Source organism: Canis aureus, chromosome 28 (assembly GCF_053574225.1).
Source record: "Canis aureus isolate CA01 chromosome 28, VMU_Caureus_v.1.0, whole genome shotgun sequence".
Classification (NCBI taxonomy): domain Eukaryota; kingdom Metazoa; phylum Chordata; class Mammalia; order Carnivora; family Canidae; genus Canis; species Canis aureus.
Genome location: NC_135638.1, coordinates 23,641,127 through 23,659,298, shown reverse-complemented (window position 1 = coordinate 23,659,298; position 18,172 = coordinate 23,641,127). Strand labels below are relative to the sequence as shown.

The 18,172-nt window shown below is 38.1% G+C and overlaps 1 protein-coding gene across 12 annotated transcripts in view; it reads right to left on the bottom strand.

Moving 5' to 3' along the window:
* Nucleotides 1–18,172, bottom strand: part of LOC144300530 (uncharacterized) — a 109,036-nt gene that overhangs the window by 87,970 nt on the left and 2,894 nt on the right. For 6 of the 12 annotated variants that reach the window (XR_013367196.1, XR_013367197.1, XR_013367198.1 and 3 more), the window contains exon 2: nucleotides 13,204–13,334. The gene's annotated coding sequence lies outside the window, so the exon portion shown is untranslated. Of the gene's footprint in view, nucleotides 1–2,358; nucleotides 2,652–4,399; nucleotides 4,455–12,943; nucleotides 12,997–13,203; nucleotides 13,335–14,546; nucleotides 14,688–16,420; nucleotides 16,469–18,172 lie in introns of those variants that run through there. The other 6 variants (XM_077876667.1, XR_013367199.1, XR_013367200.1 and 3 more) reach the window with 6 other exon arrangements.

Below are 18,172 nucleotides of genomic sequence, written 5' to 3'. Positions count from 1 at the left end.
ATGACTCTAAAACTCAAGGTAAGAGAAATATAAATTAAATAATAGTCAAGGGATCCCTGGGTGGTGCAGCGGTTTGGCGCCTGCCTTTGGCCCAGGGCGCGATCCTGGAGACCCGGGATCGAATCCCACATCGGGCTCCCGGTGCATGGAGCCTGCTTCTCCCTCTGCCTGTGTCTCTGCCCCTCTCTCTCTCTCTCTCTCTCTCCCTCTCTCTCTGTGACTATCATGAATAAATAAATAAAATCTTTAAAAAATAAATAAATAAATAAATAAATAAATAAATAAATAATAGTCAAAAAACGTCATTCACTAGAATGGCAAATGTATGTATTTTTTTAAGTGGTAAATGGCTATGGCCAAGGTGTAGAGAAACATTCTTTTTTTCTGCTACAAGTTAGATTGGTTTGAAAGCAACTGTCAAGAAAAGAAAAAGCACTACAATTCCACATCTATGGATTTATCCTATAGGTTTAGCAGAAAATGTCTGAAATTATATGTAATTATATATTTAGATATTATATATTTTTATATATTTACACACACACACATACATATATTCACAAAGATATTACCTGTGTTTAAAAACATTGCAGTTATTCAAAAAGTCCATGAGTGTAAAGCTGTTTAAAGAAATTACAAAAATATGGGGCAGCCCGGGTGACTCAGTGGTTTAGCGCTGCCTTCAGCCCAGGGCCTGATCCCAGAGACCTGCGATCAAGTCTCACGTCTGGCTCCCTGCATGGAGCCTGCTTCTCCCTCTGCCTGTATCTCTGCCTCTCTCTCTCTCTGTCTGTCATAAAGAAATACAAAATCTTAAAAAAAAAAATTACAAAAATATATCAAATGGAATATTTTACAGTTTTACGAAATTATGATTACTGATATATTTGCACTTATTTCTACAAGTTTGTGTATGTGCACATCTCCTTTGCACACTTTTTCCTTTGCTTCTTTTTTTTTTTTTTTTCTCTCTTTTCCTCTTCTCTGTTATGTTGATCTGGTTTTCTTTATTACTTCCCCCACCCCATGAGTTTGGAAGTTATCCATTCTACTTCTGTCCTTTTAGTGGTTTCCTTTAAAATCTCAGTCTAATGATCTGTACCCTGCCCCTACACATAAGTATTTGAGAACACACGAGAGCAATCATTATGGCTTCCCCTTCTTTTTAGTCTTTAGAATTTCAAAGATATTTATGGAATAAATTAAATTGTTCTTATGGCCATTTACTAGAGTGCTGATTTTCCTTTGTTGCATATGTGGATTTGACCTCACGTTTTCTTGTGTGGTTGTGAATCCAGGTTGGGAGCTCATCTTCTGCTGGTGTTGCTTTGTAACCTGGGTTATGACTGTTCTCAAAGACAGTGTTTCTTTGGATTATACCAGTGCCTCTGTGTTTCACTTGTCTTAGATTTTATTTTCATGTTGGATCTTAAGGTTCTAGCAACACATAGGCAGAATGCATTTAAACCACTTTATTACATATGGAAGTGGCTCAGATTCAATTTCATGCTGGTGTCTTTTTCCTTTCTCACTCATGGTCCCAGGTGGATGGCAAGATTCCTTTGCTGCTGTCCTAAGCTGGTATATGATTTTTTTCTAGTTCTTCTTGAAATAAAACTAAGGAAATCTTTTGAGGCCCCACCTATGTAGAGAGTTCCTCTCATCAATTACTTTTCCAAGCCTGGTCCAACAGAGGAGACAAAACTCTGACCCCAAGCCATACAATATATCTCCTTCCAAAACAGCGCTAGACTATAGGAGAATCTCACAGGCACACATACACGTGTAATCTGGCTAGTAGTCCTTGCCTTTGATGTTTAAAAACCTCAATGTGCTGATACTTTGTCAAAAGTTCTTTTTTTTTAACAGCGATAATATGACCAATGACTCCATTATTTTTCCCAAATTTGGGGTTCGCATTTTCCTGTTTGTCACATACGTTATCTCTTCCTGATGATGGTATAATTCCTTTTATGGCTAATAAGGTTGTGTTGTGTTTTGTTTTGTTTTAAGCAGGCTCCACGCCGGACACAGGGCTCAAACTCATGACCCTGAGAATAAGACCTGAGATCAAGAGTCAGATGCTCCACCAACTGAGCCACCACATGCCTCATAAATTATTATACATATATAATATATATATTATATATATAATTTTTATTTATTTATATTTTTGCATGAACTCATCTTTAGTATAATTAACTTATTGTGGGATGGCCATGTACTCTGAGTCGCTGAAGCATTTTACATACTGTGTACATTCTTCCTGAGCCCTAAGATAAAATCAATTATGTTATCTCCCTCAGTTAAGTCTCCCAAGACATAGCGTAGTATAAATCCACACCTCACTCTTGCATATATTATTGAGTAAGATCTTTAATTTCCCTTTGTACCTCCCAGCAGTTCCTAAACATGTCAAATTCTTCAGGCAGTTGGCAGAATTTTCTAGTCCCAGTTTTGTGGAAGGTACGTTCCTTTAAGCCTGCCAGTTTTACTCTGGGCACTCTGTGATTTATCCTATCCCTTTTTGCATGGTCTTGAGACTGTGTTCCTGTTCCAGCTGAGGTCCTAAAACTGTATTCCTTAAAGGCCTTTACCCAGATCCACTTCCTCTGTGGCTGTGTCCTTTGGTTTGTACTCACTCTTCATTTCTGTAACACAGAGATATTTCTTTCCGTCTTTTGATCTTGACTATATATTTAAAATTATTTTTTATTCTATTTTATCCAATATTTTTGTGCATTTGGAAAGGGTGCCACCCAACTGATTTCTATCTTCCACAGTATCTGGAAATCAATCACTGAGATAAAGATCTTTCAAGATCTGAAAGTAGTAACACTTAGTCTTTCTTTTTCATTAAAAAAAAAAAAAAAAGATTTTACTTATTCATGAGAGACAAAGAGAGAGGCAGAGACATAGGCAGAGGGAGAAGCAGGCTTCCTGCTGGAAGACTAATGCGGGACCTGATCCCAGGACCCCAGGATCATGACCCGAGCCAAAGGCAGAGTCTCAACTACTGAGCCACCCAGGTGTCCCCACTTAGTCTTTCTTAAAACATAAATGTGAGTATCCCCAAATCTAATTTTTAATCACAAAACAAAAAGCATGAAGAACATTTAAAGCAAAGGAACAGAGGAATAAATATAAACTGAAGCAACCAATGACTTCTTGCCTAGATTATAGTGCAAGATAGAATATGAAATCATTTGTGAATGGTAAAAATGCACTTAGCAAAATGGAAAAATTTATTTAGCACCTATTTTAGGTGTCAGTCTCTGCATTAATCCCACTAAACTCAGAATATTTAAATAACTTGATAAATGTCATAGGTCCAATAGATATTTGTGCTGAAATTCATCACCAGGCATAACTAGTTGTTTATTCTCAAGCTTAGGAGTCCACAGATGTATTCGGAGAATTCAACAACATATAAGTTATAAAAACTGACTGTAATAATAATTCACAACTAAAACCCATTTTCAAGGAATCCACCTTTTCTTAAGTCAATGTTTCTGTAACTGGGATCTGAGGAGCCTTGCTAGTGGAAGAAAATGTCCTCAGATATGCTCAGGGGGAAGGACAGAAATATCTTTTCCCTTAAAATGAGTCTGTATTCATTCAAGTTTTCCAAGAACACCGGTTTGAATTTTATGGACTTTTTATTTTATGTTCCCTGAGATTTTTTTTTTAAAGCCTAATATTGTTGGTGCTGCAGTAGCTTGAAATGGATTTTCTCTCATCTCTTTTTGGATAGGAAGGGAGATCAGTGTCCCCAGACACTGTCCGGCTTATTTACAGAAACTCTCAGGAAGGTCCTCTGCTTGGTCCATCTCTGGGACTGGGGAACTGGGGAGAGCAGCCTCTGGGAGAGACACCTCAGCTGCCTCTCCATGGCTGACCTTGCCCTGCAAAATGTGCCATCTTTGTGCTGTCCTCCTCCTTCCACTGAGATCCAGCATATAGATTTCTTGAGGCTCAGACACCAGGCCAAATTTGTCAATCCTTAAGTATTTAATCTAATCTTTTATCTAAACTAAATTTTTCCTTTCCTGTCTTTCTGTCTGTCTGGTTTCCTTTTCATGTTGTTGCCATTAGTACAACAACTTGCCGCTCCACCCACTTTTTTTTTAAACCGTGAAGATATTGATAAGATTGAGAGGAAGTGTTTAAAAGGAAGTAACTAAGATAACTGAGGGTGTGGACTTATTTATGTGGGAAAACTAAGCTGGGAAGGAGTCCTGTCACTATGTAATAGTCTCAAAATTCCTCTGCCCTGGGGATGGGAAGGGGCTTCAGTAAGTTTCAAAAGCAATTTTATTTTTTGAGTTAATTTTTGAGGATTCATAGACTTTTTAGACAGAGATCAAATATCTGTGATTTTCAAAATGCTATGACTTACATTTGCAATCCTTTTGTTTCTTTCTGTTCATTCTTTTTCAAAAACATGAGTTTTTCTGAAACATGGAAGAAATGGGCCATTTTGTGATCACTGGGACACTTGCGCCTGCCAGTAAGTTTATGATAATGAACATCTGTGTAAACTGTGGCCAGGAATGACAGACACACACAGGTCTGAAGACCTCCTAGCCCACAGTTTTGGTCTGTGGGCCAATTGGACTGAAGCCTCTCTAACTCTTTTGGAGTAAATAGAGAAAACATGGCACTAAACCCAGATCCCACTGGCTTATCCAAAAGATAATCAAAGTAACTCTTCAATATAAGACTCAGAGCTTACAAAATGTCCAAATACAATGTCATTTAATTACCACAAAGATTATGTCATGCAGACTCTCATATGTCAGGTGGACTCTCATCTAAAAATAGAAAACTGAAACTTCAGGAGATACGTGCCTTAGGTCACTATAGAATTATGTAGCAAAACTGAAACCAAACACAGGTCTTCTAAATCCAAATTCAACTTTTAATGGCACAGAAAAAGGAAAATGCTAAATTTACTCTTATTAGAAAGCTAAGCTGCTGAAGATCATTGTGGACTATATGCACTGCACAAAGATTCTCCATTGAGGAGACAAGTCTGGTTGAAATTGTACTCCATCCTCTCTTGTCTATTCCCTATGCCTCATATTGGCATAGGGGACTGCATCTATTGGAGAAAAGGATGACTGTTTATTCTCAAAATATGTCCTCTGCTCTCCCAGCCATGTGCCCAGAGATGTCTTTTTCCTGAAGGGGTTGTATTTTTTCTCATCAGAAAGGCCATGTAGACTAGAATATACCCTGGTTAGAATTCTTTTAAAAAGTCCCAGCTGAGTGGAAACTTTGAGTGGAGGTAGAGCAGCTGATACATGGCCTATGCCAATTTGTCAGAATGATATGATTGTTCTACAGATTGAACTTAATGGAACAAATTCAATGCTTTTTGTTTTGTTTTGTTTTAAGTGAAGGAACATTTCTTGAGGCTAAAGCTCTAGACAAGGGAACCCAGATAATGGCTCTCTCATCACCTCATTTTGCCCTTCTCTTTAGTCCATGAAGCTTCTTGGCTCTGAATTTTTCCACTAGTGAGGGATACTTAAGTGGGACTTTTTACTCCCTTCTTGGTAACCCAAGATCAATATTGACCTGTATACCAGGATCTACTTTCCCAAATTATTAATTACATAACAAATCCATATAAAAGATCTGATGTAGGGGATCCCTGGGTGGCTCAGGGGTTTGGCGCCTGCCTTTGGCCCAGGGTGCCATTCTGGAGTCCCGGGATCGAGTCCCATATCAGGTTCCTGGCATGGAGCCTGCTTCTCCCTCCTTCTGTGTCTCTGCCTCTCCCTCTCTCTCTATGTCTATCATAAATAAATAAATAATTAATAAATAAATAAATAAATAAATAAATAAATAAATAAATCTTTAAAAAAAAAAAGATCTGATGTAATAATCCAGTAACATGTTATCATTCCCACAGTTGAATCCTTTTGGATAGTGCCAATTTCGAAGTGCCAATTCTTAAAAGTTAGGACTTAATGTAAGAAAATGAATCTCTGGTATAGGAAATATAAGTATTATTTTATGTGGGTGCAGTAGGCAGCTTCTAAAATAACTCTCAATGATCCCTATCTCTGGTATTCTCACCATAGTGGATGGGACCTACTGAGTTAGCTTATAAAAGACTGTGACTTTTCCTCTCTGGCTCAGCTTGGGTGCTTGTACTGATGGAAAGGACCATTTGCCAATGAACAGAGGGCTGCCTCTGGCCAATAGTGAAGAATTGAAACCCTCAGTCCAACATTCTGCACAGAACTGAATCCAACTGATACCTTTTGAGTGACCTTGGAAGCTGATCCTTGCCCCATCAAGCCTTGAGATCAACTACAAATTTGTCCAAGGACTTGGCTGCAGCTTTTTGAAGAACTATAAAGCAGAGGACTCAGCTAAGCCATGCCCGGATTTTTGACCAAAAAATTGTGAGATAAATACATGTTGCTGCTAAGTTTTAGAGTAATTTGTTATGTAACAATAGATAACTAATCCAGTGGGTGCATAGGGAATATTTTGATAAGTGGAATTTTTCTGACATCCTATCATTTAGAAAGAAACTACCTGGGGGACAGGCAGTCTCCATTCAAATTATGAAATTTCCGATAGCTCTCCTGAGGTATATTTGAAATTGGAATTTAAACTATGGGCAGATTCTCAGTGATTTTATCAATATTAGTTGAAATAAGAGTGTTACTTTAGAATTCTATGTGAGAGTATAGATTATGCCTCAGCGTAGAGAGAACAAAAAAAAACTAATCATGTGTTAATGGAAAGATCACTTAGCCTTTTAAAGCTTCAGTTCTCTTATGTTACAAAAGGGAGCAATTGGACTAGAAGATCCTAAGGCCCCTTCTAGGTTTAAATTCTATGGACGAATCTTAACTGCTTCTACAGTCACTGCCTCTACCCTCCCGAAAGAAAGAAAGAAAGAAAGAAAGAAAGAAAGAAAGAAAGAAAGAAAAATAGCTTTACATCAAAGACCTAATTTTCTGTTCAGTATTTCCCTATGGATCTTTTATTACCCTTGGGAATTCTGAGGCTTCCCTGGAATAACTGAATACAAATATAAAAATCCATAAATTAGATAAATGAGATACTAGATGGTCAGAACCAGATCATTCTAGGGAGAGGGTTACTTCTAACAAGACCTGGAAAAAAATTCCACCCAAACAGGAGGAAATTGTTGTGCCCTTAGAGCCAAAAATGCTTAGCATGAATGCTTAAGAAAGAGTTCTTAAGAAGCATGAATCATAAAACGTACACAGAATAGATAAATTAGACTATTAAAATAAAAAAAAATTGTTAAATCTTTGAAAGATACTACTTGTAAGTGAAAAAGTAAGCTACAGAATGGGCAGGAGATAATATTCACAGTATATATCTCTGATAAAAGACCGATAGTATATAGAGAGAAGCCTTACAATTCAGTCATTAGGAGACTAACAACCCAAGAAGATTAGTAAAAGATGAACACTTCTCAAAACAAGATATATTAATGGCATATAAGCACTTGAAAAGATGCTTAACAATGTGTAGTCACTGGGGAAATCCATATGTTAGCCACATGAAATGTCATTTCACACTCATTAGAATGCCTAAAATTAAAAAGACTAAGGGACGTCTTGGTGGCTTAGTCAGTTAAATGTCCAACTCTTGGTTTCTGTGGAGGTCATGATCTCAGAGTCGTGAGATCGAGTCTGACCTCTGGCTCTGCGCTGGGCATGGAGGCTGCTTATGATTCTTGCTCTCCCTCTGCACCCTGCTTGTGCTCACTCTCTTTTTCTACAATAAATAAATAAATCTTTAAAAATAATTAAATTAAATTGAAAAGACTAAGAATATACCAAGTGATGATAAAGATTTGAAGCAGATGAAACTCACACATAGAGTATGAGAATATAACATTCTATGGACACTTTGGGAATCTTTGGCAGATTTTCAAAAAGAAAAACATCTATTCACCCCATGAACCAGCAGCCTCACTTTCAAGTAGTTAACCAAGAAATATAAAAATGCAATCTCACTTTTAGGCAGTTAACCAAAAAAACAAAACAACAACAACAAAAAAACCCTACACAAAGCTTTATTTTCAATAGTCAAGAGCTACACATGACTCAAAAGTGATCATCAACAAGTGAGTGGATAAACAAAAGTAGTATATCCACAGGATAGAATACTACTAAGCCATAGACAAAAAAAAAAAAAAAAGAGAGAGAGAGAGAGAGAGGGAGAAAAGTAAAGACATACACAAAATTAGGTGAATCTAAAATCTTTAAGTTGAAAGAAGTCAGGAACAAAAATGTACACATTACATGGTTTCCTGAATATAAAATACTGAAAATTCAAGCTAAAGTGACAAAAAGCAAATCAGTGGTTGCTCAGGTCCAGAGGCTATAAAAGGGATGGATGGCAACGGGACATGAAAAAACATTTTGGGTCATGGATACAAATATTTTGTAGTGTGATTATAGTGTGTGTATCTGTCAAAGCTCTTTAAATTATACATTTTAAATGGTTGTCATTTATTACATGTAAATTATACTTCAATAAACTTTATTTAAAAATGGCCTAAAGGTAGAAAAAGAAGGAAAAATAATCATAAGCTGAAAGGTCAGTGATTAAGTGGGATTTCAAATGAAAGTCCACACTCAACAAGTAGTAAGATTGAAATGGATTTGATTTTGACCTTTGGATAATGCTACTCAACTTCTAGACTTAAGACAGAGGCTTTTCTTTACGTCTCAAATGTCTTTACGTCTAACCATATTCCACAGGTCTGGGTTACTTACTCTACTTTTTTTTACTGAGAAACTTTCTTCATAAGAGCCTACTCCTGAGGGGCTTCAGACTGTTTCAGATCTGTAAATGGTGGTAGTCTTGGGTTTATTCTTTCTCACATCAACATGAGAGACATAATAAAGCCATCAGGAAAGACAGGTAATTTTCCAAGCACTTATGAACTTTATGTTTGAGACAGGAAGAAAAATAGCAACCTATCATAAAAGGGAGAGTAAAGAAAGCAAGATATTAATATCATCTCAGAGAAGAAGTCTTTTGAAACTTCTCTGGAGTTCTGGATCAATAAGTGTATAGCACTTACCATTGGCCAGGCAGAGTGTTGGGCTCTGAATCTGGAGATGATCTAGACATACTTTATGAGCTAACAGAAGTCTTGTTTGCATCTTTATTACATGAAGAAACATCAGTTTGTCTTTCAAGAATTCAATTCATATAAAACACCACAACAATGGAATATTTTGAACAGAATCAACCCTTAAACCTTAGTGTGTGTGGAAGGGGGAAGGGGGACAAAGGGAAAGAGCCTCGTGCATGTTTTATTTATTTATTTATTTATTTATTTATTTATTTATTTATTTATTTTTTTTTTTTTTTTAAAGATTTTGTTTATCCATTCATGAGAGACACACACAGAGAGAGAGAGAGAGAGAGAGAGAGAAAGAAGCAGAGACAAAGGCAGAGGGAGAAGCAGGCCCTATGCAGGGATCCCAACGTGGGACTCGATCCCGGGTCTCCAGGATCAGGCCCTGTGCTGAAGGCTGCACTAAACCACTGAGTCACCCGGGCTGTCCCTTGTGCATGTTTTAGTATGGGTTTCTGCTTCATCATTTCACTGCCCTTCTCCCACCTAACATGTCTGGCTTCTTGAAAAATCTGCCTGATTTAAAACCTGGTTCTATGTGAATGGTATTTAGACAGGAATAGCCCGTTTCAAAATAACAGCTTTTGTACAAATAGAGCAATAGGGACAGGTAATATTTTATCACTGTTTCTGGTTCACACTCAGTTCATAAAACTACTTGCTGGGAAAAGCCAGCTTCTTAAGTCACTGGGATTCAATAGTACTACTCAAGGCGATCTTGAAAGAGTAGGGTTGAATTAATTAAGCAATGGAAAACCTTGCTGGGAATAATGGGGTTCCTATGTGTGTTTGGACAGCTTTGATAGGCAGCCCTTACCAGAGAACAGGAGCTCCAATGTAATCCAAGAGGTGCTGGGAGTCCTGGCCATACAGAGCAAGAATGATCATTGCTTTACTGACCTGGAACTTTGTAATGTTTAATCAGCCAGTGGTTTAATGAGTTTTTAGGACTGAATTAGAGGCTTTTGCAGATCACAAAAGAATTATAAGATATGGTTCTTTCTATTAATGGTCTTATGTGATTATTAAAATAGGCAGGAAATATAAGCATTTTAAATCATAAATATGAATGTAAGGGCCTTCTTAGTTGCCCAGTGAGTGTTAAGACTGCTAAAGTGTTCTGAGAGCTGAGTGAAAGTTGCGATCCTTTAGCTCTTCTTCTTAGGCTAGGAATACAACGATCAAACTCTACTAGAGGTTTGGGGGCCACTAGGAGGTATTTTTTTAGGAGGTATTTTTTTTCACCCTCTTTCCTTTAGACAAAACAAGTCTCCCCAGACCTATAACATATTTATCTCCAAGTCACAAGAGTTCCCTGGTTAGTTGTTAAAAGTGCTGTCAAAACTGATCGTTCCTCCAACTAAAGAAAGTAAAATGTAGAATATTTTGCAAAAATAGACGCAGTGTGAAGCTGATCTCTTGCGAAAGAAAATACTTAATGGGTAGTTAGTGGATTTGTCAGGTGCGTTTATGACATTTGTAAATAATTTTGACTCATGATACACATGACACTTGAAAGTTTCAGGACTTTTATGATAATATTCTCTTCAACATTCTTGCCATTATATTATCCCTTGCTGTATCTCAGAAAATCTAGATTTGGAGAATGTGAGAAGTGTTTTTCTTCAGAAACCCCAGGATCACTTGTAGCCTTTTATGTTAGGCTTCTCAGAGGTAGAGCTTATACTGTTTCTCTCTTTTCTTCCCCTCCTGAGTTCAGGTGGCCATACTTCATAAAGGAAGGATCCCCTCAACTGGCCTTTCCAGGACCTTTAAAAACCACTCACTATGCTTCTTTATGTCTCTCTGTGCAGTGAATTTTTGTATCAGAATGTTTCCTTAAAAAGAACATTTTTATTACCCTATCATCTTTTAAAAACCATCCCTTTGGGGCACCTAGGTGACTCGGTCATTAAACATCAGACTCTGATTTCAGCTCAGGTCATGATCTCAGGGTCTTTGATCGAGCCTCATGTGGGCCCTATGTGGGACATAGAGAGCCTGCTTAAGATTCTCTTTCTCCTTCACCCTCTGCCTCTCCCCTGCCATGCACATCTCACAAAACAAAACAAAACAAAACAAAACAAAACATCCCTTTGAAACCCATGCCATTGGACTATACTCCCTCTCCTTCTTTCCCATGTCCAAGGGTATTTGTCAATGTCTTTATTTCTTAATACTTTGGTTACCCCATGTGACTCAGTCTCCACATGGAGGAGAGCTCACCACTTTTGTCAGACGATTCCAGTCACACTTGGGTGTGTGACTACTCCACAGCAAAACCTTAAGTACAGCTTCTTCGTTTACCTGTCCCATGACTAACTTTCTATGAGGATATTTGGGGTCAGTACCACCATGGCAGGGAACACCAGGCCCACGGTGCCACAGTACGGACTGCCTCTCAAAGAACAAATAGCCAGGGGAGGTAGTGGCCAGAGGAGAAGCTTAGATGGGGTTGGCACATATACCATCGAGTGCTCCTAACCCTGACCACAGGCTCTATATCTGCCATTCCTGGAGGAAGTAATAGTCGGGGAGACTGCAGCCAACCACAGAGGACATAGCCCTTCTAAAGTTGCATCCGGGGACACCTGGGTGGCTCAGCAGTTGAGCGTATGCCTTCGGCTCAGGGCATGGTCCCAGCGTCCCTGGATCGAGTCCCACATCGGTCTCACTGCCTGGAGCCTACTTCTCCCTCTGCCTGTGTTTCTGCCTCTCTCTCTCTCTCTCTTTCTCTCTTTCTCTTGTCTCTCATGAAGAAATAAAAAAGTATCTTAAAAAAAAAAAAAGGTGCCCCTGTGGTGCATTTTTAAGTGCAGTTTCAAATTCCTGATATTTAACAACTTGACTAAAGGGATAAGCTCATAACTGAAAATGCAAAAAGCCTCTAGGGGGAAGACCCTTCCAAAATTTTAGAGTATTGCAAACCATCCAATATTTTGCTCAGAAAACAGTGGAGCTGACATGGACTGTAAGGTAACAGCCGTAAGTGAGTAGGACATTGTCTAAAGAAAAAATCTTCACATAGTTTGGCAAAAGTTGCATCTTTGCAAAGGTCATAGAAGGGTGTTATTCAATTTATTTACATACATTCTGTACATAATATAGTCTCTGCTGGGTAGTGGGTGAAAAATTAAGTGATCATACAAACCTGCATCGTTTTGAACGGTTACGGGAGGACAAGAAAAAACCTGGATCTTAGTCTGTGCTGCCTCCACGTATTAACAGGAGGATGAGAACTGCTCTATTTTGAGAATAGGATCATAAAACCCCATCTTGGGCTCATAAAACCTTCCAATCCTACCTTGCAAGTTGGAGCAGCTTTTAGTATTAAACAGAGAAATTATTAGCTACGTCATTAAAAGCTTATAAACACCGAATTTCAACAAATCTAAGAAGCCACAGTACAACATCCCATAATTTTATGTACCCCTAAGAAAGAACAAAACCGGACAGTTAAACTGGGTTGTATCGTCACTGTTTGATGTATTCTGACTCCAGATATGACCTAATGACGCCTTAAAGACCAGGTCAACCGCCACCGACTACCTCAGCACTGCCTTCCAGGCCTGCAGGAGCCCAGTGTTCTTCTTGCCCAAAGAGAAAAAAGAAGGAAAAAAAAACAAACAGAAAACTTCCTTTCTTTCTGCCCATCTGCTGGGCCAACCATAGCAGCTTTTCCTGTGACCAAGCACCCTACCCCAAACCCCTTCCGGCTTTGGCAGCCAGTGGATCAGGATTCAGGGGAGGGAGACGGAAGCCCTCAAACTGGAACTTTACTTGTCTTACCTTGGTGTCCCCTTATAAATTCAACTGCATAAAGGACCTGGTAGGCCAACCAGCTATGTGCAAAAAAAAAAAAAAAAAAAAAAAGGTGAAGGTGCACCTTCATCTAAAAAGCCCTCATTTCTTCCAAACCCCTTCACCCTCTCATTTCTCCACTTCTTTCTTTCTCCAGGAAAGCACCTATTGTCCATCAGTTCAGCAAACTTTTTTCAATACAGTAGTCCCCCCACACCCACCCACCCCTTATCTGTGGTTTCAGTTACCTGTGGTCAACCACTGTCTGGAAGCAGATGATCCTCTTTCTGATGCTTTGTCAGGGCAGCAGTAGCCTCACTACGTCTTGATGCCTATGTCATTTCCTTCACTTCATCTCACCAGGTAGGCATTTCATCATCTCACATCATCACAGGAAGGGGGAGTATAATATAGGAAGATATTTTGAGAGAGAGAGAGAGAGATCACATTCATATAACTCTTATTACAGTAGATTGTTATAATTGTTCTATTTTATTATCAGTTATTGTTGATCTCTTACTATGCATTATTTATAAGTTAAACTTTATCATAGGTGTGTGTATATTAAGAAAAACATAGTATATATAGGGTTTAGTACTGTCAGTGGTTACTGATACCCACTAGAGGTCTTGGTGTATACTCCCACAGATGAAGGGGGGCTACTGTGCTCCAATTTCCTTAGTCGTCAGGCTTGGTCACTTATGTTTAGTTTAAGGGTGGATTTTTGTGAGTATAACCTTGCAATTTCAGTCTGCTGTGTATGAAGGAAATGTCTGAGTGACAGGACTTTGACATACATTTGCTGAGACTATTCTTGACAGTAATAATAATAATAATACAGATTCCCATATTTTTCTGTTAAATGACCCTCTAACTCTGGTGGCTTTACACTTTTATGCCATGGACCTCTTTGGCAGGCTGGTGGAAACTACAAGTGTATTCTCAGAATAAATTGCTAAATTCCCCAAATGAAAGACCTAGGACTACAAGATGAAACAGGGCAGCCCAGGTGTCTCAACAGTTTAGCAATACCTTCAGCCCAGGGTGTGATCCTGGAGACCCAGAATTGAGTCCCATGTCAGGCTCCTTGCTTGGAGCCTGCTTCTCCCTCTGCCTGTGTCTCTGCCTCTCTCTCTCTCTCTCTCTCTCTGTCTCTCATGAATAAATAAATAAAATCTTTAAAAAGAAAAAAGATGAAACAAGTCACACTGAAACGCAATTATCAAAACATTAAAAATGTACATTTGTGATACGGTAAAAGAGGTCATGTGAGGTCAAATAATTCCTAAGTGTATTTCAAAAGATCTGAAACACTATGTTAATAATAACAATGATGGCAATAATATTAATCGCAGCAGCAGCAACAACAAACCATTGCTGACAGTATGATGGTTTGTTGCCTGCATTCAAGCGCATGAAACCTCCTAATCCTCTCCATGGACTTCCATTCCCCCCGACCCCCATACTAGTTACACATGCCGAGGACCTAGGTTAGGGGCCACCACACTAACTAGGGCTAAACTTGACTCTTCAAATCTGTATCAGATCAAAATGACAAAAGTGTAGAAATTAAGAGAGAAACATCACAGACCTACAGACTGAACGAACTAGCAGTCACTTGGTGGTTGTGTCCAATGAAACAATGTTGAGAATTTAATCTACGTTTTTCTCCCCTCCAAACAGAAAACATGGCAAGTGAATGGTGAAAGGCGATAGCTGCCACTGACATGTTCTGTAAGGAATTCAGATCAGAAATGGGCGTCTTATTAATGTTAGTAGCCCAGATACATCTCATGTTCAGAAAAATATTCATTTGGAACTAATATGCTCTGTGTTTTGGATGATGACCACACTACCTGGAGCTCAGTTACAGTTTGACAAATGTTCATTGAATGTCAGAAATCTAATAATGAAACTTATGAATAAGGCAAATGAAGAAGGAAAGTAGTGAACAAATAGCCTTATGAGAAAAAGAATAAAATCTGACTTCATTTGATTCCCTCTAGCCATCTCATTATTCAAGAGCTTGAAAAGAAGAGGAGTAAAAAGCAGTGTAGATGTCCACCAGACTACAAAATTCCCTCTGTTATAATCAGAGGAATTTTTAAAGATCTCTAAAGACAGTTATATTTTCTTTTTTTCAAAAGATTTTATTGATTTACTCATGAGAGACACACACACAGAGAGAGGTAGAGACATAGGCAGAGGGAGAAGCAGACTTCCTGCGGGGAGCCTGATGTGGGACTCGATCCCAGGAGCCCCAGATCACGACCTAAACCGCAGGCAGACGCAACCACCAAGCCATCCAGGTGCCCGACAATTATACTTTCAATACCCTAAAAACAAGATGGAAAAGTATGTGCTTTCATGTAGAATTTGTCATAAGAGGACTATTACAAAGTTTTGTTTAAAAACTGGTTATGAGGGACGTCTGGGTCACTCGACGGTTGAGCGTCTGCCTTTGGCCCAGGGTGTGATCCTGAAGTCCAGGGGTCGGGTCCCACATCAGGCTCCCTGCTCAGCAGAGGGAGCCTGCCCCCATTTTCTGCCTGCCCCTCCACCTGCTTGTTCTCTCTCTCTTTGTCAAACAAATAAATTAATTTAAAAAAAATGGTTATGATATTTCAAATAACTGGAGACTATCCAGAGAACCTTTTAGCTAATCTTTTAGCTCATGAAAAGATTTTTGAAGTAAATCCATGCTAAGAAACTTCCATCTGATTGGCAACAGGTAAAGTACTTTTATATTTATTTCTATCTCAAGGAAAAAAGAAGAATATTTCAAAGTCAGATATTTATTCCCATTGAAATCTGAAGGTGACATACAATTACTTGATTCCAAAATGATCTGCTATATAAAAGTACTTCTGATATTTTATCTTCTGAAAGGTTACACCCATGAAATGCTGCCATCATTTGTAAGTGCCACAAAGCAGGGAATATAAATACCTTTCATTTCTACATTAAAGATACTGCTTTAATGGAAATAAAATGGGATGACTTATCAATAGCCACCTCCCGTTTGGTAACAAGTTACTAAAGACTGTTCCTCAGTCCTCAAATCCAAAATCCTTCCCATGCAGTACTTGCATTTGGTCAAAAAATTTTTAAAAATTAAAAATCATCAATCAAAAGAAAGTTGTCTGTTTCTTGACATATCATACCCGTAAATATTCACTTATTAAAGAATTTTTTCTGGGAATCCCTGGGTGGCTCAGTGGTTTCGTGCCTGCCTTCAGCCCAGGGCATGATCCTGGAGTCCTGAGATCGAGTCCCACGTCAGGCTCCTTGCTTGGAACCTGCTGCTCCCTCTGCCTGTGTCTCAGCCTCTCTCTCTCTCTCTCTCTCTCTCTCTGTGTGTGTGTGTCTTTTATGAGTAAATAAATAAAATCTCTAAAAAAGTAAAAGAACTTTTTCTTACCACTCTAATAGAAAAATGCCCATCATTACAGACATTTCTCTTACCATTTTCACAAATCAAGATGAAGACACTTCACTTTTACTAGCATAGACCTTTCAAGAAAAATACAGTGTAAATAAGAAAGAAAGCACCTGAGTAATATTTTGCTTGTAAAAATTGTTCTGTATTAGTCGCTAGTAAAATGAGAGGTTCTACAATAGTAAAAAAAAAAAAAAAAAAAATTACTAATTTGTAGATGTAGGGTAAGTTGTCATTCTTTTCTCAAAGTAATCATTTTATAATTCAATAAAAACTCTATGCTTTAATAATACCCTCTGTGACGGAAGGCATCGTGTAGGCTTGCTAGCCTGATGGAAATTCATTACTCAGAAAATCAAACTGCTTACTTCACTGATTCGCTGTCACTAAGGTTAATGTGTTTCCATTAGAAAACCTCCCAGTTAGAGAGCAATGTGACCTGTACACAACACAGAAATGTCTTCATTGGTTTCTGCTGCAGTGTTAGAGGCATTTGTTATGGGTCATTCTGGAGACCTTCAGGGCAGCATCACACATGGCCCCTCAATTCTAATCTCTAAACTAGACTATATTGTCCTGCAATATGATTTTGAGCATTAGTATAGATTTGACAATATCGAATGGTTTGCCTTTCTTTCTGAAAGTACCTGAAGCATTACAAGGAAGAAGATATGCATAGGCTATGATTATAAATAGAAATCTATGTGTAGTATTTCCAATTACTGTAAAGAGTGTTAAAAAATGTTTTCTAGAATACAGAGGGAAGCATCATAAGATTGCAGTTTGTAATCTGTCAACAAATACTATAAATCTTAACTGTTAGTGGCAGAAATATCTGTCTATTTTACTTACACTATTTGTTTTTCTTTGAAAACATGGTGTGTGCAAAAAGTATCTGGCTTGGGTTTTGCAGAGTGGAAAAACATAAATGAAACTAGAGAAAGAGCCTGTGGTGATGAATGTTGCAGTGTGTAAATTAAATTCCTAATGACATAAGTTGGTGAGTTTTTCCTTTTTCAACAAGTAGGCTTGCATGAGGTAAGCTTGATTCCTGTGGAGACTTAGCACATTCAGCAGTTTGTTCATTAGATTTTACCTCCTAATATCTGAGTGGAGATGAGCACTTGGATGTGGGTTTCTCTTATGTAAATGTCTAGGTAAAGTTAGCTAATGCCAGCTTCTAATGAAACCTGGCTTCAGATGTGAAGGTGTTCTTCTTTTAATAGAAACATACCCTCATCTGGAGTTCTTGATAGACATTTCTCCTAATTTTATTGTGTAAATAACTACGCCTTTTCGTTTTTGGTTCTTGGTTTTTTCTAACAAAGATATTTAGCTCCTCTACTTTTCTCTTTTTGGATCATGCTCTGAGTAATAGTTCTCTGGGCATCAAGGATAATTGGAATAACTCATGTTGCAGTTTTTCTTGGGGGACTTGGCCCTCTCCATAGTATATTTAATAGGCAACTGTGTTTTCAGGTCTAAAGTAAATTCAAATCATCAAAGGATAAGATGACCTACTGAATGATTTTACTCATGAATCTTTGATATGCCTTCTTAAGGACTTGGAAGTACCAAGTTTCAATTGTGCTATAACTTAAAAAAACTATCAATACTCTTCTAATTCTTCAAAATCCAGGTTGAAACATTTTATAAGAACTTTGTAAATGTCTATGAACTACATTATCCAGTCCACTTTTTTGTTTTATTTGGAGAAAATGAGGTCCTTGAAACATAAATTCTCTAGCACAAAATGCAAATACTATCATTGTCATTAA